Genomic DNA, 25,321 nt, shown 5'->3' with positions numbered 1-25,321 from the left:
AAAGTTATCATTTTCCCTCTAGGCCTAAAGCTTGTTGCAACTCATGCTATATAAATGAGTTCCCAAGACTAGAGGAAGGGTCTGACATTTCTAGTCTAAACAAAGTTTTGTTCATTTTCTTGAGTGAGTCCAAAGATAGTGTATAAGTTTTTTAAAAGATAGAATGAAAAATAAATTAATAGATGATGATCTACTTGAGTTGTTTTTTTATTGGAAGTGTCATAAACTGTATATTTTCAAAGAAGTTAATACAAATATGCAAATAGTTAGAATTCATTTATATAGCATAAGTTAGAAGAAAAAAAGGCAATCATCTATTATTTTGGAATTAATGTTGAGATTTTGAATTTTAAAAGAGATAAAAAGTGAATTCCTAGGTATACCCACCTAAATCTTGTAGAGTTCAAAGTGGAGAAGACATCAAGGTCTTGTCAATTGGTCCTCTTATTATGTTCCTCAGAATACCCATTTGACCTTTTTAAGAGCTAGTTTAACTTTTTTCAAATTAGAAGCCAACAAAACCTACAGTTGAGTAGAAGAAGTACATATCTATGATTGGAGATTTGAAATATCTAACTCATACAACACTAGATATAGCAAATGTAGTTTTTATAGTAGAAAGATTTCAATTAGGTCCTAAGGAATCACACTATGCATCAGTACAAGGAATATTCAGATATTTGAAGGGTACACCTGATTTTGGGTTATGGTATGATAGATCAAATTAATTTACATTATGTGCATATACTGATGTAGATTGGGAAGGCAATATGGATGGCATAAAGAGTACAAGTGGTGGAGTATTTTTCCTTGGAGGAAGATTGGTTTCATGGGTGAGCAAGAAACAAGATTGTATTTCACAAAGTAGAACAAAAGTAGAGTATGTGGCATCAACAAACAATTACAATTAGATGATGTGGATGAAGTAGATTCTGAAGGACATTGGGATAGACTTTTCAGAACCTATTATCATGCATTCTGTTAACACAAGTATAGTAAGTATGTCTAAGAATCTTGAGTTACATTCTAAGACTAAGCATATATTGATTACAGATCATGTTCTAAAAGAAAAATTTGTAGAGAAAGGAATTAGATTAGAGTATATTAATGTAAAGGAGAAGATTGAAGATATTTTAATGAAGCCTTTTCCTAAGGATACATTTGGGTATTTTTGAGGTATGCTTGGGTTTATGCCCCTAACCACATTAGAGTAGATGATGCAAGTATTGCACTAGTCTAGTGGTACAGAGCATTTTTTTTTTTTAATCTGGACTGAATGTTGATGCTTCTTGTATGGGGGAGTATCTATGGTTGAGAAGAGTCATTAAGGAATCTTGGTACCTAGTATGAAATAGTGTCTTTGGATACTTGAGTTGGTTAAATAATTTGAGCAATTGATTGACATAATGATGCCCTTGCCATTGATGTCAATGGGAGAGAGAGTGTGTGAAAAAGATCTTTTGACATTGTGGGGGAGATGTATAATCACATTGACTTATATCAATGGGGGAGAAGTGTGAACAATTGATGCCCATCCATATAAGCATGATGAAGCACTGATGAAGATTGTTCCTGTAAGTTTCAAATTTGATTGATAAAGAGGATTTGAAAAAATGAGAGTAAAAACAACAGAGATGGATTTGGCAGTCATTGACTTAGATGGTTTTCATCTAAGTTACCATCAATGCCAAAGGGGGAGATTATTAGCATGAATTTTGATGGTATTATTTTGGGGGAGTATTCTAAGCATTGTTGAAACACTTGGGAGATTGACATGTTAGATTTATGACTGTGTTTGTCATTGATGTCAACATAGTAATATTTTTGTAAAGATTGGAAGAGTAGCAAGTAGAGAATGAGGTTTTATGGATTGTGTATTGATGCTGAAGTCAAGTGTGTTTGAGAATATGTTCTATAGTATGTCCTAATGATGTGGACAAGTACATGTACAAAAATTTTAAGACATGTGAAAGTTATATTTGTAATTTTCAGAAGATAGTATGCATACAGAGTACCTAAGAAAGGGTTTCTAGTGTTTAGATCATATCTCCTAACATGGATAGAATTGTGATGAGCTAAGTTAGAAAAAGATAGTAGATAGTGTGATCATGACGTCAATGAGTGCATGAGGTCTAAGGTCGCATGTGTTATAAGTTGTGAATACTGTGAGTCAACAATGTTTTGTAATTGTGACAAGATGTAATGAATTATATTAAGGACTATTATAATTAATTGAGAAATCCTCAAGGCCGACTCAATGAATTAATTTCTAGTGTATGGTATAAAGGAAAGTTATTTTCCTTATGATGAAGTGTGTATTGAAGGCAAGTGTAAATGTGTGTAAGTGTCAATTATGAAAGTAAAATGTAAAGTTAGTAAATGTGAGTGAGTGATCAAAGGGATCTGTGCGATGTGAAGTTGAAGATCTAGTATTGAGATCTCATAAGTATTTGGTGTGGTATTGGAATAGTAAGAGGATGGAGAAAGAGTTTGAGTTGTGGAGATCAATTGAATTTTTATTATTCTAAAAGGAATAATATAGAGGATAATTAGACAGTAAGTTTAGTGGTCTTGCCCCTAAAGCTATTTGGACAGAGGGTCCATCTTCCTTTTACAACTCTTAACAGGGTTGGAATTTCCTCGTAGGCATTCAACATCTCCTAACATAGACTGATATGTATTTCATTGGCTCCTAATAGATTCCATCCTCTTACAAGGAAATTATCTATTAGTACAAAATTTTGTGGGTACCATCCCTGCTAGGGTTTTCCCTTTGATCAAGGATTTCGCTAGCTAACATATCTAGTGTTATTGTGTATGTGTATCTTCATGTGGTTGTTGATTATATTGCTCACATGTTTAAGGTTTAATAAGGTTGATAAAAGTTATATAAATCTGATAACTGATTCACCGCCCCACCACCCACCCACCCCCTTGTCTCAGTTATCTTGGTGGGCTTTACTTTCTAACACCAAACATAGAATATTTGATAATTTTTCTATATAATTCATATCAATATCCTCAGAAGTCCCTAAAATGTGAAATCTATTATTAGAATATCTTTTTGATTTTTTATTTTTACTTTGGGAGAGGGGGAATTACATTCTTTCCTTTGCTAAAGATTTTTTTGGAATATAAGCATTGTGCTCGTTATTCTTTGGTAAAAAATAATTTACTCTTTGACCATGCATTTTAATTATCTGAAATAGGTGAAGATTGAAGAGCAATAAAAATTACTTTGATGATTACCATAAACATGAAAAATATGACAATATAGTAGGTCAAGCTTATAATCTTTAAATGTTGAATCCACTCCATGCTACCTAACAAATTTCGGTTCATGTAATTAATAATTAAAATTAATTATTACACATTTTAAAGCATATTACTATACATTTTAGTCTATATGTGATGAAATAAACCCACAAGTATTCCAAGATGTATTTATTGAATTGAAACTATTAAATTGCCAAAAATCCATCAAAAATGATGAAGACAAGTTCATATGAGTTTCTTAGATGGTGAGTCTTCAGTCCGGTCAAATCCCACATGAGAAGGTCTAAAACAACCAAACCTAGTAGTGAAAATATCTAGTCACCCCTCAAAACTCACATTTCAATCATTAATAAGTTCACAATTAAAAAACAAAACCATAAGGTTCCTTGATGTAGATTGCCTTACCCTTCTTCTGATGTCTCCACCTCTGTCTCCCATTTAATTTTCTCTTCTAAGCTCTCTCTTTTTGTATTGATCGATTCTTTGTTTGAGTCTCTTATTGTAGTATCTTTATTTATGATGATTACCCTATTCGTCACTTTTTAGGATAGTAACTTAGAATACTGAGTAAGGGCATTTTGTACTTAATGAAAATAGGGAGTGGTACAATAGAGATGTAGAGATGACTATACAGCAGAAAAAATACATTTCATGTGACTATTTTCTAAATTTATTAATTAGTTTAAAAATCATATAATAGTAATTTTATGATTTCTAAATTAATTAGTAAATTTAACAAATGATCCAACACATTTTTCTTGTGTTGTATAAATTTTTCCAATAAAACAACTAAATTTCAATTTTCTATTTCTATTTTATGTTGTATAAAACTCAGTGACTTGCCACTTTTATTAAGAGATGAAATAATCACCATAAATACTTAAACATCACACATTAAGGAAGAGATTAAGCTTGGAAAAAAAAATCAACTTTAACTATTTAACACTTTTAATCTAGAATTGAAACTTACTGTAATGTTTATAAACAGTCCACAATTATTATTACTCATTTGTTTTGATATCAAGATTATTGACCACAACAATATAACCATCAGGTTTTTGGACATTAGAGTGCTGAAGATTATCAGATCGGACATACTGTGAATGTTGGACGGGGAAATTCATAGCATTTTCACCTCCCGTTGTTGTTGCACGCTTCACCAGAATGCCGTCCACCCATAAACTCCACAATAATCCTTCCTATTGATGCAACTTTTTACAAATATTAACATACTGAAGACAAACACAATTAGATGAGATTCTTAATTTAAGAAAGACTGGCTGATTGACGGATCTACCCATCATCTATTCTAACGGCAAATTAATACTTTGTCCGTCGTAGCCGAAGAGGAAAAAAAATACCTGGCAAATTGTGCTCAACTGGGGCAGATTGACGACCAGACATGTTTTTTACATCAAAATTTGTGGGTTATCCAGCAGAACATAGCAATAAATTTTACTTTTTTTAAGAATTCTATCTAAAAGGAAACATAAAGTAAGAAAAATAACGACCAACAGAAAGTATACAAAGATTTTGTTACCAAAAGCAATCGTTATCCAAAAGCATCACAGTTCACGATCCACCAATTTATTTCGGGGAATTCATGGATTCCAGCTACAGGACTCGTTTTTGCCCTCAGATGTCGAATCATAATCACTCATAAAACATGGTGTTTGTAAATGAGTAAATAATGATCATAAAAGAGAAGGTAATTCCTGTCGCTGGAATCCATGAATTACCAAAACTGAATTGAACGAGAGGAGTAAAATGACCTTCCATATCACAGAGAGAAGAATTCTATTACGTTCTTTATATATGTTACTATCTAGTTTGAACAGGCATTGGTCAGAAATTGGATTATGAGCATCTAGAAGTATTTGGGTGGACGTAATAACTTGATGATATCTGATTATCTCACTGCACAAGTCATCAAGTTTGAAATTGCAGCACAAGAACACCAATCTCAACCATCCCACAAATCAGATACGCACACATGGAAATTTAGAAAGTTTTTGAATAACCAAGTCTTTTGTTCAGGTGTCTACGAATTCAACTGTAATTAAAAAGTCTATTTCAAAGTAAGATAAATCGATGAGAATAGTTTACCTTTGCACTAACGTACAAGCGCTTCGTTATTATTGGCTTCAGTACTATAGAAAAGTCTAGAAGTTCAAAATCATGGGTTTCTCATTACAACATTATTATTGTTTTCAATGAATAATTAAATTTGAGAAAGTATATTTGAACAATTAATAATATTATAAAAGGGTGAAAGGTGTATACTTAGTATTTGATATTATTTTTTAGTTTCATTTTTATTGGGCATTTCTTTTCATTCAAAGGGATCAATGCCTAACATTGTAATTTTTTATAAATATTGTCATTTTATCTAGATTTTCATAGTACTTGACTTCACATATTCTAAAATCAAAATCTGAATTATGAACCTTCCATATCTTTTCTTAACAAAATCACACATGATTTTTAACCAAATTTATAATCATGCATATGGTATTGAATACCATATTCTAAAAATAAAACTTGAACATGCAATGAGTCAATTTCAACCAGCCCTTGCCCATTAATGTAAACATCACAAATTCAAAGTTGTATACTATTGTGTTTTTTAAAGAACAAGAAAAAAAGATTATTTGATCATTAATGAATAATTAAAACAACACATTGCACCATCATTCCAAGAGCACTTTAAACATTATACAAGCAACATTGGCATTCATAAGAACAAATAGAGGCATCATATTTATCTTGGCATTTCATTAAAATTGTTTAAAATTATAAAATTAATACAAGGGTTGAACTAAGAAAAAAGGATGAGATACTAATTGTCTCTCTCTCCCCCATAATAAGCACTCTCTTGGTGTTTCTTCTTCAATACATGTTGTTATGACAATTCTAGGATAATTAGACAGTAATTTTACAATAATAGGAAGTAAAATATTGATGTGTGGGTCATAAGTACATGTACAAAGATCAATTTGCAGATTGTAGAACTAAAGAGTGAAAAAAAATAGTTTTATAGTTTCTCATGACTTTTTTAATGTAGGCCTAAGCATAGAAGATATACAAAATAATCTATATTAGTATATTAATGATGAAGTCCTAGAACTAACTATGTTTGTCCTCTTTGTCTAATTTGTTGTTTACTTTAATAAATGTGTTCATGCAATATTTTAAAACTTGGCTCATATTGGGTTTATTTATTTATTATTTTAAACAATAATATTAATATAAAATAAATACATTAATAACCTCTGTATATACATAGAACAATAAAAATTCTAAAATATTAGATTATTCAAGGCAAACTAAGTAAGTCATTATTCCCTTCCTCTACCCCCTTCCTCTCATCCTCTCATGAGACATTTTTGGTGTCTTTCTCTTGTTTATGCTAGTTGATCCCTTTGGAAGGAGATGAATAATTGTAAATCTAGGAATAAATCCACTAAAGAGCTAGCTATCTTTCACTCCACTGGCAAAAATATTAATAAAAGCATATTAAATGTTTTTCATTCCAATAATTCCACCTCCCCTTATCTGCTAGGAGGTCTCTAAATGTATTCTTAGTTGTAAACCGCCAAAGATTGGGTTAAGAAACTTGTTCAAGTAGTTGCCCTAATCCTAGATGTTCAAATTGAACTTTGACAACTCTTCCCTATATAACCTAGAACAGGCATGTAGGGGTGATCTCATTTGAGACATGTTAGGTTTTATGTTGAATGCATTTTCTATTAACTTGAGGTCCTAGACCACCCAAGTGACTGAGGTTTACGCTTCTTACCATGGAGTATAATTAGTAGTTACACATAGTTACTAGAATATTTTAATGGAGAGCGATGTCATGAATGTCATTATGAAATGTTACTCCCTTATTTTTTCCCATGTTAAAATGTCCATGTTTAGCAAAAAGATGATGTAGTTAACATTTTTGTGCTTAATCTTTGACCTAATTTTCTCTCTTCTTAGTGTCTTCTCCCTTTTTACGTGCATGTACTTTTTTATTGTGAACCAAAGTGTTGAACCCATACTCAAATTTAAAAAGTTAATATTTTCATGTTTTCTCGATACATGTAAGTTTCACAACATTGTCTAAAGACATCACATAAGAGTCATTATATAGTGGCATTCATCGAACTTGAATCTTTGAACCTCTCTTGGGATGCTTCAATGTTCAAAGTTAAAGGTTCATTCGTGGACTAGTCTAAAAGGTTTCATTTTTTTTTTATCTTATTATGTATTAAGTCACAATGTCATATTCCTTATAGGTATGTCATGGTTAGTTCAATGTTACCTTTGTATATAAACATAAACCTTTGGACCTATCATTGGATGGTTAAAGGTTCATTTCATTATGGTGATGAAGATACACTAAAAGTAATAATGGATGGAAAGGTCGGCTTGCGAAAAGAATATTCCAACCATATCAGGATTAGAGAATCTTATTATGGGAATTAATTATGAGAGCTTGAGCCTTCTTAAATGGAATTTATCGATAATAAATATGTTGTCTAACTTATATTTAATGAAAATTTATTTTGCATGATTATTTTATCTATTTGAGGAATGTGAATATCTTACTTCCATTTGTCCATCCTTATAAGTATAAGCTTTATAGTGCTTCCCTTATTTAGAGGTTGTAAAAAGATTTAGGAAATAAAGGGTTCCCGAGGTAAATTGCAATATCCCACTTTATAAGTATCAAAGATTTGATGAATACAACATGTGAGTTTAGAAAATTTTCTCTTTTGCTATTTAGTTGTTAAAACAAAGTAGGTAGAAGTTGGATTTCTCTCTCTTAAATAGAAATCTTCTATGTTTTTGAATTTCCTAATGAATTTGAGAATAGTCATCATGAAGCCAATTCTACCAAATTTAGGGTGTAACTCTTGCCTAGTTCATACTTATTGAGAAATAGATGAGACCTCTCTAGATCAAGTAAAGTTAGAGGAATTTTTTAATACATCCAAGAATGTAGAGAAAGATTCCATGATGGATAGTATAGTGCAAAGTGGTCTAATAGAAGAAACCACATTTCCTACCATTATATCTTTCCCAATAATAGTTGTGGAATGCACAAATAGGTATGATTCTAAAAAAAGGTGTATTTAGACTACTGAAAGAAGAGTGTTGGTTAAGATAGATAGAAAAATTGTAATGGTTGTAATGGAAATACATAAAAATATCCCTATGAATATTGATTGATTGGTGTGTCATATTATTCCTGATAGGGACTGGCTTCTAAGAGCATAAAAGGGTGGCTCCAGATTACCTAGGCCCCTTACTAGAGAGCGTTAGATAATTAAAGTCTATGAAAAGATTATTTTCACAAATACATCTAGATTAAATTCCTTTTTAAACTTTTGATTCTAAATGGCAAAGTATATCAACACCAAGTTTTTTGTTTCAAATAAGGTTGCGCTTAAATACCTCTCCAAGGTAAAGGTACTATTTCTCAATGTTTCCCTTATTAGATATACTTGTACTATATTATTGTAGTAGTCAATGAATTTTTTTTCTCTTCTTCAAAACTAAATGTTGTTATTCTATACAAAATATAGATATCAAAAACCATAGACTTAATTTCTCCTTCGGAAGTGTATGGTCAATTAAATTGAAGAAATATTTACATATTTATTTTTACATTTGGAGGCTTGAAATAAATTTCTTAAAAATATACCTCATTCACATATTATTAATAAGTTTATTAGTGGTTCTCAAGTAATCATGTTTGGATTAATTAAAGTGGGAAGGGCCAAAACCTATAAACAAAAAGTAACATCAAGGCTTGAACAGACAACACAAAAACATGAGGAGTAGTGACCTTACCAAATAACCATCAACTAGAATTAGTAGCTATAACTAAAAACAAGGAATTTAGCTATAAACCAAACTAGGATGAGTAAAAACAAAACCCTAGCCAGATAAAATATTTTTTAGATGGCCTAAACTACTACTAGTTAAAAGCATGAAAAAGAAAAACTTAATAACAAAAAGGACCATGGCTTACTAAACCAACAATCGTAACCAAGCACCACATCGCACCACCTAAAAGAAAAACTAGCATTAGGAACTAGCACCAAAACATGAACCATCCACCTACTTTTACAACTCCTTGAGGTGGTCCAACAAGGAGAACTTGGGGAAAGAAAGCTTGAACTCACTTAACCCCATGAAAGTCTCATGTAAACCTTCCTCCTTTTTGGGAGTCTCCTCCTTCCATTTCTTATTTGTCACTCTCTCTTCCAGGTGAGCTTTCAACTCCCAATCTCCCCTTCCATCTTATTCTAGGCATGGATGCTCTAAGAGGCTAGATTGCTAATTTTCTCTCCTAGTTGGTCCTGCTCCTTCTTGATAGACACCAAGGATTTTAGCACTTTGTTCCACTCTTCCTCACAGTGAACTTTATTTTTATAATCCTCCACCTATTTATCCTACTTCTCCTAGCTATTGAGCTTGTCTTCCATCTCCTGACCCACTTCCGTCCAGACCTCATCCCTGCATCCATTTGTCCTATCCACAGCCTTTCTCTTTGCTTCCACAATGGTCAAGCTAGTTTGTTAATTTTTCTGTTAGTAATTTTCATTTGAAGTAGAAACCACCTAGCCATCACTTTCAACCTTTTGTAACAAGAGGAAATCTCCACAAAGTGGACACATAGAGTATCCAAATCAATGGTTCTATCATCCTTTTTAGGAACCATACTAGGCCAAGGCTTACAAGACACCCTTGAATCACCTAGGTCGCTTAAATCCACCATGGGGGGGGGGTTGGGGGGTACATAGTAGAAATAGAGGAAATAGGAGTAAAAATTTGGGAAGAAGTATATGAGGTCCAATTAGTTTCAGGAACCTTTCTCTGAATCCTCTAGAACTTCCATAATTTCATCTTTGGTGTCAGGGAGCTCATCCTTTTTGTTCTTGACTTTATAGAGAAGTAGAGTCCTAACTCCAAAACCATTGGGAGTTTCAGGAGTGCGGGATTGTCTCATTATGGTGAAAATAGCCTTGAAAATGTGTTTATTTAGCTTAGGGGCTAGATGAGGGAGGCCTAAAGAGTCATATTCTAGTGGAACTCATGGAGTCTATGTAAAATACCTTGATGTTTTGGCAAGGATCCTTTTACTTCTCATTTTTCAATAGAAAGAGAAGGGGAGGAGAAAATCTAAAAAGGAAAATAGAACAATTCTTTCCTATGAAAATGATTCAACATGGGGAAAATGTGGGAATGAAATTGTTTGTACCTTCCTTCACAGGTGATGAATTGGATGAGAACCTTGACTAGGGTCTTTCACACACCATCTATCACCTCTTTGTTAAACACATGATGCAATTTAGGGATTTTCTATCCTGGATCCCTAAGTGATACAAGTGGTACAAGTATTCACAAGTCACATAATCACAAATCCATAACTTATCATGACAATATTGCACATTTTACAAACTTATAACCAAATCAACAAACTAGGACAGAATTTTTCACTTGAGAAGAAATGATCATAACTTTAACAAATACTAATTCCTTTTATGAGAGAGTATACATATCAGTTAAACACATTTTTCCAAACTTATAGCTCAAAATGATAACTGGAATAAAAGTTATTACTCTTCTCTCAAAACTACTCACATAAAAATCAGGTTCAGACCAGTCTACACTTAAATGCTCATAATTTTTTTGAATCACAATTAAATTTGACCAAGCCAAAATAAAAATAAATATAACTCAAATACCTTTCCAAAAATATAATTTTTAGGTCTGTATCTTTTCATATGAATTTATACCAATAGAAACAACAGTCAGGTTTCTAGAAAATTATACAAAAAATTAACATAAAACTTGTAAAACAAAAACTCCTTTCATTTCTATTCTCCTCAAAAAGACTTCCAATCTCTAAATCATGAACATTGCATGATATTTTATTATTTTTCCAATTTCTCTAACTATTGGATACCTCCTATGACTCTTGACCTTCCTCTTTACATCAACTTTTCATATTGTCAAATTATTGTGACAATATTTTATTACATATTTGAAAACTTTTTTTATTTTCTCATAAATGACCTTTTAACTTTTTAAAACCCATACCAACATATTGAAATAGACTACATATGAGATTCTATGACATTTTACCCTTCCATGAGTTTATTTATATAATTTGACCATAATAGACAACTTTGACAATCTATTACAGATCGATTCCAAGGATTAAGTTAGCCTTACATGTTGACTCAAATATATTGACAAACATTAACTTGACATTTCAAAACTAACATTAATGAGATATATAATCTTTATGTCCATTTTTCTAGGTGCTCTTGCACTACTAAGTCTCTCTAAAGAATCCTTGAATGACATTTCAGTGTTTCTCATAGCTTTGACCCCTTCCATGCTCAACCCAATGATGCAAGAGATGGACTCCAAAGTGGCGAAAAATGAAACACACCCCACTATGACCTTACCACCATCCCATGACTACACAAATTTCTAAGAAAGTTCCAAATTATAACCCTTCATGCCCATTATGTAATTTTTTATCCCTCCCTTCTCAAGGATCTCCTAAAGCTGCTTGTCATTATGATATTCCCCCCACTCATCAAGATCAATTTGATAAGGGTCACCATTCATCCTTCTATTATGATGAGAAAAGAAAAAACAAACTACTTCAAGAAAAGCCAAACACACAAACAACAAGAACACAAAACTCAAGCTTTTTGTTGTGGCCACTTTTAATTATAAAACCAAAATGGCATTCCAACTCACAAAAATGCTTTGGCAAACATACCCCGTAAAGAGTAATAATGAAAAGATCATTAATGCGCAATTTGAACACAATTATAACAAATCACATCATACACTTTGACGAGGATGGACAAAGTGTCATCCCAAATTTTGAACCCTTCCATAAATCTCTCCATGCTCACCAACCTATCCATTGCATGATTACCTTCTTGAAAGGTGTGTTGAAATGACACCTCCTCCTAGTTGCTTAATAGGTGTTTAATTTTAACAATCACATCTCTACCATTCCACCCTATTATTGCCACATCTTTTAAAATGTTGATGATGTTTAAGGAATCCCCTTTGATGATTTCCTTTCTCACATTTTTCCTAGTTAGCACTAAGACCCCATTATAAAGGGCTAAGAGTTTTGTCACATAAGTTTTCTAGACCCCTAAGTTAACTAAGTAAGAAGCCAGTAAATCCGCTAATTATAGCCAATTATTAGCTATAATTATAACTAATTTAACTTCTCTTGATAAAATTACTCTTTGGATGTGAAGTATACTTTAGCAAATGAAAAATTAATCAAAGAAAATTAATTGTTAGACAATCAAATACCAAAAATGAATTATGTGGACATTTGTGCAAAACCTTTAAATTATTGGAATTTTTGTCTCATCAAACATCCATGAGACTAAAGTTTAGGAGGGACAAATACATTCTCTCATGCAATTTCTAGTAAAATACCATATATTGGAAAGAAAATAAACTTAGATCTTACAAATCTATAATATAGTAATCTAGCAATATGGCAGCACAATTGGCATAATAGTATGGATTCAAACCCTATGAGGCATTTTCTACAAGCTAATGTAACTATCATAAGGAGGGTGACCATAGATAAAGCTTGGTGAAACTACTATATGATGTAATTTCTTAGCTAGGATGCACCTTGAACTCAACCATTCCGATCAAAATTTGGGAAGAAAATTTAATTGATCACATCCTCTACTATGAGATGAACTAGTTTAGACTTCAGCAACAATATCACACATTGAATTGAGTTTAGTTTTTTTTTAAATCATAATTTTTCTACATCATTCATTGTACGATAAGCTTATCTAGGATAGCTAATAATAGTGTTAAGAAGCCTAAAACAAAGGCTCTTGAAAATTAGTTACAATGCCAATAGATTTTTGATGCCCATACAAGTTAAAATATCTAATGATTACAGTGGAAGCTATCTTATTAGAAACACACAAAACCATTTTAAGAATATCTTTAAAAGAGTAATGTACTACCCAATTATTGGACCATCAGATATTACAAACATGCATTCACATTTTCAATATTACAAGCTACAAATCTTGGCAACAAATAACCACATAGGTGATTTCTTAAATATTAAGAATACATATTAAATTAAATATTTGTTGCTTATGATGTCTCTCAACCTCTACTTTGTCAATGCATGAGATTTTTTGTATGATAATTAGTTGCTTGCATGTATGACATTATTTCTTTGTTTTACTAGAGGGACTACAAAAGACTGATGAGTATCCAAAAACAAGTAATCACTTAGAACAAATTTGTTATAACCATCCTAAGATCGATAGTAAAAAATATACCTTTTATTTTCATCATGTGTAGGTACAATACAAAGATAGCAACCATCTCTTTCTTCCAATTACTATTTTTTATGAGATACATATTTCTTTGATGGAAAATAGATACTATAGCATTGTTGAATGTTTTAACAACTATGTTAGATGCATGGCCTTGGTCAATTTGATATAATTTTTTAATCAATGTTTATTAGGGATATTAATAATAAAGTATCTTTTGACTTATTAAGTTAATAAATTCTAGTTTTAATACAATATAATGAATAATTAATTTAATTTCTTTAAAGACAAGGACTTCTTTCATTTCTTTTTCCTTTATATTTTCTAAATATAAGAATTTACTTTTAACATATAGTATGTACATTATTCTATTTATATTATTTAAAATTATAGATACTACAATACCCATATCAATTATAAATCTACTTTTAATGTACCTTCCAACTTCTACAGCTGTGAAAACATACATCATTACCATCAAATATTAGTAGCTTCTCCGATCTTAATTTTTGGCAAGAACTTTGACCTTGCATCTCTTATTTAATGGTTTGAATCTTGGCACTCAAATCTTTTGTATCCCACTAAATTATTTTAATCAATAAAAGGCTTCTTTGGCGTATCTTGATATTGTTTGCTCTGCACATTATTTTTTAATTTCTCTCGATTCGGTCGTACAATACTATTTAGATTCGCTCGTAAAAATTATATATTTGAACGAATCAACTGTTTTTGTCTGTTTCGATAGTCTTTTAATGACCGCAATGTCAATGAAATGGCAGGGTCTGTTTTTTAATGTTGTTGTTAATACTAATCTCTATTTGGTACAAGGAGAGAGAAACAGAAAGAGAAAGGCCATGAAAAACATATTAAAAATTGCTTTATATTTCGAATTTCAAAATCAGAAATACAGTGAGGAGCCCATTTATAATGTAGGTCAACTGAAAATAACTGAAGACTTCTCTTCAGCCACTTGAATAGATTTGTTTTCGTGATTATCAATTATTAAACTTCAAATTTATACTCATTAAAACTTCAAATAGGATCCAGAAGAAATTGCTCTTTGAAATGTGATCAAACATCCCAGGTAGACATGAACTGGCATCTTGTGGACCGCTGGCTTTCAATAATTTCCTCGATTTGTCATATAACAATTATTACCCGTATCCTCTCGTCTTATCCATTTGGCATGTATATACGCGAATATTTCATGTTAACAAATCTGCATCCATTCAAGATATCAAATCTTCTAAACTTAACTATAGTTAACAGAGATTCTCGTTTGGTTTAGTCATACATATCCGCATTAAACTATGAATATTAAATTCTTCAAGTCTCAATTTTTATATGCTTTAAAATAAATATCCATTTGAACATATATGGTACAATCCGTTAAGATAAAATAATTGATGAGATAGAGTAGAATTTAATTGTCTCTATTTTTAATTATTTGTTATTCAGATAATATTCAATGATCAGTTTTATCTGCTTAATGATTTAAAATGTCAAATAAAAACAATACAGAATTGAATCTAGAAATTATGTAGAAGCTATCTTGCCACTAATTATTACTATTATACATGAAAGTTTTATCCGAAAGGTTAAATTAGTTGTTTTCCTTAACTAATACAACCAACTTAATATGCTTCTCAAATGTTTATCGTATTCTGAAAATACAGAAATCAAAAAAAATTAACGAGCGAAAGATTCATTCACTCTGCTCTCGAGGCATGGATCCGCTGCTCATGGCAGGTGGAAGGCGATATGGAGATTATGTTGGCAGGGAATAGTTATTTTTTTGTTGTATTCTCTTGCATGTCTGATCGTGATCGTGTTTTTGAAGGAGGCCCTTATTTCTACAACCATGTGGGGTTATTTGTCAAACCCTGGCATTCAGGATTTAATTCTGCTGAGGATCTCTCTTCAACAGTGCTAGTTTGGGTTCGCTTGCCTCGCCTTCCCTTGAAATTTTGGCGTGAAGACATCCTTCGACAAATTGTTGCTTTGTTGGGGAAGTCGACTACGATCGCACATCAATCCCTCGATAAAAAGGTTATTTCTTATGCTAGAATTTGTGTTGAAATTAATTTGAATAACCCATTACCAGATTCTTTGGAAATTTGTCTTGGGGCTTATTCTTGGGTGCAGCAGTTAGATTATGAATCCCTCCCTTTCCGCTGCAGAATTTGTCATGATTATGGTCATTTACAGCATCAGTGCCCCCGTAACTTGACTTCCAAAGGAGTGGATGGTTCTACAGCTGGCAATGCTGGTGGTTTGGCAGATACTACAGGGAAAGGACAATCTCAGATAGCGAATACTACCAAGGGGATGAATCCGCAAGATGCTACAGGTAAGGGTAAGGCTCGAATGCAGGATAAGGATGGAGTTAACCCTATTTGCCCATGAGCTAAGGGACATGGTCAAAAGAGGCCTTTGAAAGAAAGATTATCTGATTCAGGTTTTAACCGCTTTGAGGTGCTGGATAGTATGGTTTTAGAGGAGGGTATTCCTCCTCCTATCTCTTCTAATCCAGTTTGCCCACATGAGGGATCTATTCCTAATGATGCTTGTGGGGCATCCCAAGTTGTAGTATACTAGAACTGTGAGGTCCCTGTAGCTCCTGTGACAAAGGCTCTGGTGACTCCTGCGGTGTTGGAGGATAATGATGTTGTTCTGGCTGACTTGGTTAAGGATGTGCTACCATCAAGTAAGGGAAAGGGATCTCCTCTCCCCTTGGGGTTGATGCCTCGACCCTTTAGGCGGGTTTCTTTTACTCCCCCTCTAAGGAGTGGGCGCAAAACAGACCAAGAGAAGATTAAACTCATAGGAGATATATTGATTGAGTCTGGTTCAGTGAAACCTTTGGATTTTCATTTTCCCAATTCTACCCAATGATGATTATTCTCTCATGGAATGTTAGGGGGTTGAATAGAATCCCTAGACAAAAGGCTATTCATAACTTGGTGGTTGATCATAGTCCTGATGGTTTTTGTATCCAAGAGACTAAGCTCTCTGTGGAGTCTATGGTCCAACATGCCTCTAGTATTTGGTCTCGTGGCCAATGCCAGTGTGTTGGGGCAACAGGTAGTGCTGGCGGTTTAGCTATATTTTGGGATCCTCAAAAAATTTCTCCCCTTGGCTGGGTGTCTTCTTGCTCAGCTCTCTCTATGGTAGCTTTTGCTCTAGACTCAAGAGAGGTCATCATGGTTACTAATGTGTATGCACCTGTTGATCTTGCGGGAAAGGAGGAACTTTGGGAACATATTCAATATGTTAGAAATTGTCACCCTTATCATCCTTGGGTGTTAGCAAGGGACTTCAATTCAGTTTTAAGTCTAGAGGAGAAGCATGGTGGTTTGGCTAGATTGGGGCCTTCTTCTGCTCTTCTTCGGCAACACATATCTCTTTTGCATCTCTCTGATGTTAAGCCTTCTAATGGTCTCTATACTTGGAATAATCGCAGGACTGGTGTTGCTGCTATCTCAGAATGTCTGGATAGATTTCTTGTTTCTTGCTTCCGGGTTAGTGGCACCCTTACTATCTCTTCGAAAATCCTTGATTGGAGGGGTTCAGATCATTGGCCAATCAAATTTTGTGCTATAGGGGCTTGTGTTTCGAAGCATCCTCCTTTTAAGTTCCAATTGATGTGGCTTCGTGACTCCTCTCTTCATGATTTTGTTTTCTGTTGGTGGAAAGATGATGCTCCTGCATATGGTACTGCAATGTTCTCATTTTCTAAAAGGCTTCAATATGTTAAAAGGCAGCTCAGGATATGGAATAGGCAATGCTTTGGGAACCTTCACTTTATGAAGAGGCTTGCTCAAGAAGATCTTGATGTCATCACAAGGGAGATTAGAGATCAAGGTTTCTTAGAGGATCTTGGCAAGGTTGAATCCCTTGCTTCTAGAGCTCTAGAAGAATGGGAACTTTGAGAGGAAATTTTTTGGAAGCAAAAGGCTAGAGTTGATTGGCTGCAGGAAGGTGATCGTAACACTGCCTTTTTCCATAAAATAATGCAATCTCGCCAGAATCAGAGCACTATCTCTTCTTTGGTTAATTCTCAAGGTATCCAATTGAATTCCTTGCTAGCTTTGTTCCAAGAGGCTACTTGGTACTTCTCTACCCTCTTCTCTGAGGACTAGATCTTCCTGCTAATAATGAAGAAAATATTATTTTGTCCTGTATTCCTTCCCTTATCACTTAGGAAATGAATAATTATCTCATGCATCCAATCTCTTTGGAAGAGCTGGAGGAGGTGGTCTTTGGCATGTCTAAGGGGAAGGCTCCTAGTCCTAATGGCTTTCCAGTTGAATTCTTTCAAGAATTTTGGGACATCATTACTCATGATTTTTTGGAGGTGGTTGAGGAATCCTCTGCTAGCAAGCAGATGCTTCGAGCTTTGAACTCTACATTCTTGACTCTTATTCCTAAGAGAGGGGGTGCTAATCAATTGGAGTTTTTTAGACCAACTGCCTTATGTAATGTGGTTTACAAAGTTATTACTAAGTTGATTGCTGAGAGAATGAAAAGGTGGCTTCCCATTATTATCTTAGAAGAACAAGGTGGTTTTGTTGCTGGCAAACAAATTTTGGATGGGGTGGTTATTGCTACTGAGGCTATTCACTCTATGGCTACTTCAAGGGAGAGAGCAATTTTTGTTAAGCTAGATATGGCTAAGGCCTATGATAGAGTTAAATGGAGTTTCCTAAGGAGTATTCTTCTTTCTTTTGGATTTAGCTCTGACTAGGTGAGTTGGACTATGAGTTGTGTTACTTCTGCCTCTTTTTCTGTTCTTATTAATGGTCAACCTTCACAACTATTTAGTGCTTCTAGAGGCCTCTGCCAGGGTGACCCTCTCTCCCTATATCTATTCATCATCATGGTTGAAGGCTTGTTCAGATTCATTAAGTATCAAGTGTCCTACAATTCTATTCAAGGCTGGTCGTGGGGTAATGGCTTGCCTTCTCTTTCCCATCTTCAATTTGTTGATGATTCTGCTCTTGCGGGTCTTGCTAGGATCAAGGAAGCTGAAGCCTTTCAAAATTATTTGGATGTTTATTTGGAAGCTTTAGGCCAGAAAGTTAATGAGCACAAATCTTCCATTTACTTTTTTAACACTCCCAATTCTATTCAGCACAGGATTGTTGGTATCCTACGGTTTCAAATTAGGTCACTTCCTTTGACTTATCTTGGCATTCCTATTGCTATTTCTAGGAAGCCACATCTCTTCTGGAAAAATTTGATTACCAAGCTTCAGGATAAGGTAAATCATTGAACTCATAGATGGCTTTCTACTGTTGCCCAGGTTACTCTCCTTCAAGCTGTTATCCAAGCTCTTACTACTTATAGAAGCATGGTTTAGGCTGCTCCTATTTACTTTCTCAAGGATTTTTATGCTCTTTCCCGGCAATTCCTTTGGAATGGTAATTTGCATAGTACTAAATGGAGCTTGTTTAGTTGGGCAACTGTTTGTAGGCCTAAAAAGGAGGGTGGTCTTGGTCTTCGATTTGCTCTCTTGAGTAGTCAAACTTTGGCTGCTAAACTTTGTTGGCAATGGTGCTCTGGACAACATCAACTTTGGGCTTATATTATCACTCATAAATATTTTCATGGTGCTGATCTTTACTCTATTTTTGTACTTCCTCTTGAAGGTCGTGGCTCAATGGTTTGGCATACTTTGAAGATAGGTGCGTTGTTGGTGAAGAGGGGTTTGTTCTGGATATGCAAAGGAGGTCTCAAGCTTTGTTTTGGTCTGATGCTTGGGATGGATTCCCTTCCATTTTATCCATGTACCCTCATCTTCAGTCTCTTTGTGACTCTTTTCTTGCTGCTGGATGGGATAAAGTGGCTCATTACAAGACTCCTTATCAATTGGGACATGTTGTTGGTTACAGATGGAAGCATTCTTTTGATTAGCCTCCTAGAGGTACATACATGGATCGTCAGGAGCTTTCTCAAATTTTGGCCTCTAGAGAGTGTTCCTCTTTGCTTGGTCCAGATGTTTTGGCCTGGGGCGGTACCTTGTCTGGTAAATATCATGTCTCTACTGGGTATCAGGAGATAACTAGACAATTATTTGGGGATGTTGAGGTCCCTTGGTGGAAGAAAGTTTGGAATAAAGTTTCTTGGTCCAAGTGCAATTTTTTCATGTGGCTAGTGGCTCACAACCATTGTCTTACCTGGGATAATCTTTGTAAACGTGGATTTCAGGGCCCCTCTTATTATGGTTTGTGTGGTAATGGAGAGGAGCTTGTCTCCCATCTGTTCTTCCATTGCTCCTATTCTACTCAGATATGGCACCTTTGGTGGAGCACTTGGGGTTGCTCTTGTAGGCATGCTTCCTCTCTACCTGAGTTATGGGCCCACTTGGGTAGTGCTCCCTCCAAGTCTTCTTCTCTCCATGCTGCTTGGATTGCTGGCCCATCTTTCATGCTTTGGCATATCTGGTTGGAGAAGAATCTTCACATATTCCAAGATGTTCAGCTTGGTGTTTTGAATCTTTGGTGGAAGATATCACATTCTCTTTAGGAAACTATTCATGTGAAGTGTGAGCTTTATGGGGGTATGGATCTGGTTGATCTTGCTATTTGTAATCACCTCAATTTTCATCTTCAGGATGGGGCTGCAACTCAAAGGTTTCCTTTTGTGTCCAGGAAACTTCAGCATAAGAGGAAGGGTCAGGTTAACCGAGATGGGCATTGGACTCCTCCTCTGTGTGGAGTTCTGAAAATTAACACTGATGGTTCTTCCCGTGGGAATCCTGGCCCTGCTGGTATTGGGGGAGTGGCTCGTTGTAGTTCTAGGGATGTTAAATTTTTCTTCTCAGTTCATAAGGGTGATTACACTAACAATTTCATGGAAGCTCAGGCTATTTTATATGCTGTGGAACAGTGTTGCTTGCGGGGATGGAGTAAGATTATCTATGAGTCTGATTCCTAGGTGGTGGTGAACATGCTTTCTTAGCAAGAGCGGATGTTAGTTGGCAGCTAGCCACTGTTGTTAAGTAGATTATTCTCTTCTCTACCTTTTTTCAGTTCATTAGGTTCACGTATATTCCTCGTGAATGGAACAGAGTTGTTGATTGTTTAGCCAAATGGGCTTCTAGTCATGATCCGAGTTGGAAAATTAGGGATAGGAGGCAATTATCCTTTGAGATGGTGCAAGAATTTGATGATCTTGTTGCTCAGGATCGAGCTCCTTGTTGAGCTCTCCTTGTTGTATTCCTTTCTATCTTAATAAATTTTTACCCCTCTTTTCTCAAAATCATGAGAATTTCTTTGCATCATTCTTATGATTCATTGCTATTAGATTGCATTTTTCAATCTTTTTTTAGCCAATTTGTTTAAGTCCTTTTAGATCATTTGTTAATTGTAAATTTGAAAGACATTGAGACTACTAAAAGAAGATACAAGCTTTCAGGTTAGATTTTGTTGAGCCGTCAGATTTGAAAATTGAAATGACTTTTTCTTATAATTTATAACATTGGACAAGCTATTTTTAGGTTTGTAAAATGCTTTATAGGTGTATACTTTAAATATAATGTATCTAATTGTGTTATAAATGAGATGTACATGTCTTAACATTTTAATTTGAATGCAAATGACCTATCAAAAAAATATAGATTCTTCATTGATAAGCTAGTTTAGAAATACATGAAATTTAAATGTAATAGAAGCAAGCTTATGTTCCATGTATCTTGAACAAGGGAATTGAGTAAGAAACCTTCCTCATAGTAGCCATCTAGATAGAGTATGATCTAGAAATAAGAAGACTAAATAGACTAGGTTAGGACTAATATTTAGGGCCATTGATGATATACACTAGGTAGCATTTAGGGTTGATATCTAGTTCATTGATGATTGCCTCCAAATTGAATACAAAAAATTGGACACATAACGAGATATTTTAGGCATTCTTTTGTATTCATTTGGAGCTTAGTATGAATTGATCAAATTAAAATGATAATGAATATTTAGAGACAGAGGAAAAATTGGAGTTTTTTTATTAATCGAGGTATTTTCTAGATGGTTTTTTTTGAAGATTTCAATAGAAAGTCATATAGTCCTTCACTTAGATTTAAATATGAATTCATGATGGACTCATATAGGAGATTATTCTCTGAGTGAGTCATAATGACTTGGTTGTCATGAAGGAACATTCTCATTCTCTTCTCTTGGTCTATTCAGTAGATAATCATTTGAAAGGAGATGTCCATCCTAACTTTCATTTTCATTATATTGTATGCTTTCTCATCATATGTACATGGACCTTGAGCTTTGGTTATCTAGTACGAAAGTGTAATGTAATAATTTTATGATGTGATTATCTCCTCATTACACGAGTTCACTTTATGCCAATAATCATTGTTTTGGGAATGGATTTGAGTTTTATCTTCCTTCGTTGGAGAACTATGGATACATTGTGTTGTGTGTGTGTGTGTATGTGCACGCACGCTCACGCATGTGATCTCATTAATTGAAAAAATATGGATTTTTTTGAGGCTTTCATTTAGCATTGTGAAGGAGATCATACTTCACATACTTTAGTTTTTACATGTGTGTGTAGAAGCATTGACATTAAAGTCAATTTGTCTATTAGTGACTTAACACTTAGTAAGTTGGTTTCATTGTTACCGAGCTCTACAGTTGCTACTAAGCTTATCATTCATCTAGCAGTGTTAACCAAGTGTTTCAGTTGCTACCGAGATAAACAATCAGATTGCAGTCCATGTCAAGCTTCATAGTATCTACCAAACATTTGAGACAATTTACAGTATCGCCCGAGTGTAGCAGAGTCTACCGAGATTTCCAGTAGAAGTCATGAAGATCTTAGTGTTAATTGAGCTCTTTAGTATTAACCAATTTCTACAGTGTCTACTAAGCTCATAGTTTTAATGAAGAGAGTCTAGTGTTGATTGAGTCATGCAGTGTCAACTAAGTTGACCGAGTCATACACTCTTGACCACATTCCTGCTACTCAAAGTGATTAGTATGGACTGAGCTTTAACTTTAACTGAGTGCCAGATTTTGCCGAGTGTTGAAAAAAAATTTCGAGTGTCAAAACATCATTGAGTTTGTCTTTTGAACCCGAGTTACAGCAATGGGCCAACTTTGTGAATTATAATGAATTTGGTATTGTAGCTGACTCTAGTAAGTAATTAAGTGGATTGCTATATATGTAAAGCATTGTATCATATCCAAATATATTAAGTAATGAGCATGTGAAGAAGGAAGAAGCAAATGAGTGCAAATTGAAGAAGGATACAAGAAATATATGATACAACAAAGACTTATCTATCAAAATCAGGTGATCATTGTAATTCAAAGAATCTCATCAACAAATCAAACTTGCAGGTCAGAGATCAGCCATTGATTTATCCTAACAAGTGCATCAATAAAATCCTTTAACCAGGTGGACTTAATAGTCTTTTGCTAAATCTCCTAATAGAGTGCATACTTCATTGTATGTTTGTAAATCATTTAACAAGGTGGATCTAACAATCCTTATTACTCCCAATAGGGAAGATCGCCAAAAATGGTCAATCATAAGCCTTAACAAGCCAATTTTATATTGTAGTACTAAAGCTTGTGGGTATCATCCCCACCCCAATTTTACTTTCTATTTGGAAGGCTTTTGGGTCACCATATCTTGTGTCAAAGTGTTATGACTATTTTATTGCTTTTATTCTTTCATGCATGCAACTGGATTAGAATAATATATGAAGGATTAATTGGTGAAGTGAGTTAAAGTTTTATTGGTTCCTGATTCACCCCTCCCCTCTCAATAACCTAGCCTACCTTATATTTCCAATAATTGGTATCAGAGCTTTTGGTTCTCATTTTAGAAGTTTAACAACTTGAGAAAACATTAGAGGCAATGGAGGTATATAGGCTAGAAAAGGCTATTGAGAATAAAAAGTTGGATCTAGAATTGGCTATTGGACAATTCAAGAAAGCAAAGGAGTAGCTCTTTGAATCCTTGCATAGAAGGAAAGATCTTGCAGCACACATGGACGACAATCTCTACATTGAAGAAAGAATAGAAGACTTATGCCTAGAAAGAAATTCAAATGAAGTTGATGTAGCAATAAAAGAACTATTGTAAAGAATCTCATTCTTCAAGAAGAAATCAAAAAGTTGAAAAGAGAACAAGAAATTAAATCAATCAGATTATGTGAAGTCATGGAAGGACAGAGCCAAAGAAGAGATAAAAGAAAAGGACAATGAAATTAAACTACTATCCCTTCAAAAAATATACTTTATTATCAACTCAATGATGAAAATAAAGAACTTATCAATCTGAGGAAAGCTTACAAAATGATTTCAGCATAGAAAAGAAAACCAATGAGAGAATGATGAAATCTTAGGAAAACATGAATCAGTTGAATGAGAAAACTCAATATAGACACAAAGGAAAAGATGGATTAGGATATACAAATGAAGGTGAATCATCTCAGTAAGAAGCTCAAAAGAATAAAAGACCTACTCACAATCACTATGATAAGATAGGTCATACATCAAATAAGTGTTGGAGCAATGAAAAAAAAAATCAATGGAAAGTGTTACAATTATAATAAGCATGGGCATAGAGAAAGTGAATGCCCCTTGGCCCCAAAGAAAGAAAGAATTGAAAAAATTGTGGCAGGTACATGGAGGAGGAGACTAAAGACAAAGAAAAATACTCCATCCCTATAGGTTCCTAAGATCATCCCCAAAGAAGAGGATGAAGAAGGGAATCAAATAGAATTTGTCCCCTTGAGCCAAAGAACTGGCTTGGCCAAAGTCATAGGAGAAGAAAGGAGAAGAAGATCTATAATGACACCTCCATCCACACCAAGAGAGCCTGTCCAGGTGTCAACTTTGGAAGATGAACAATAGAAATGGATAGCAAAGATAGAGGGTGAAGGAAATGATGTCTTTGACCTCTCTAACTTTGACTTTATGCTAGTGGGCGCTGAGATGGTGGAAGAGAAAATCAGAGATACTCTCACAAGCCAACCTTTAGGAGAGGATTGGAATCAACTACCACCTCTACCTCAAGGACCTATGGAAATTCCACCACCACCTTCTTAGGATTTGGTAGTTCTTCATAAAGGGTTGGTAACTCCACTTCCTTTGGTTACCCAAGCTAAAGAAGAACAAGAAACTAAAGAAGAGGAGCTCCAACAACTTTTTGATGAAATATCTGAGGAAGGAAAAATAATAGAAGAAACTCAACAAACTCCTCAGGGTACAGAGGCTGGGACCTTGGCCCAATAGAGTGCAGATACTCCCACTAAAGATCTTCAACATGAGAAGACTCTAGAGAAGAGTGATAAGGGAAAGGATCTTGCTTGAGAGGCAACCTCTTTAGCCAAGTACATGTCACCCATGGGCACAACACCATCATGCCTAAAGAGGGAGGTTATGAGTTAATAGAAAAGGTAGCTAGACCAGACAGTGGAGGAAGGAATGAAGGAACCGATCAAATCAATAAAGAGGCCTGGGCCACCAAAGGGTGATGCACAAACATTGGCCTTCATAATGAAGAACCAAGATTGGGACCTTATTTCACATATTTCTATTCCTTCTCGTCATGCCAACACCAAAGAACTAACTCCAAAAGATTATCAAATCAAGAAGGTCATGTTAGGAAGGCCCAGGGTGGATACAGCCAAAGTGATGATCACTATAAGCATGAAAGAG

General features: G+C 34.4%; 1 long non-coding RNA gene across 1 annotated transcript; it reads right to left on the bottom strand.

The window, feature by feature from the left end:
• Window positions 1–4,248: 4,248 nt before the first annotated feature.
• LOC149565090 (uncharacterized) lies at window positions 4,249–5,035 on the bottom strand. Its single transcript, XR_016361475.1, has 2 exons — window positions 4,817–5,035; window positions 4,249–4,655 (listed from the first exon to the last, which is right to left on the bottom strand). It is a non-coding gene; the product is annotated as an uncharacterized LOC149565090 (long non-coding RNA).
• Between the last annotated feature and the right edge of the window lie 20,286 nt (window positions 5,036–25,321).

The sequence above is a fragment of the Cupressus sempervirens genome, chromosome 3, assembly GCF_028749045.1.
Source record: "Cupressus sempervirens isolate cs-2001-9-10 chromosome 3, ASM2874904v1, whole genome shotgun sequence".
NCBI lineage: Eukaryota > Viridiplantae > Streptophyta > Pinopsida > Cupressales > Cupressaceae > Cupressus > Cupressus sempervirens.
Note: the sequence above shows the minus strand (reverse complement) of the source record. Positions and strands in the feature narration are given on the sequence as shown.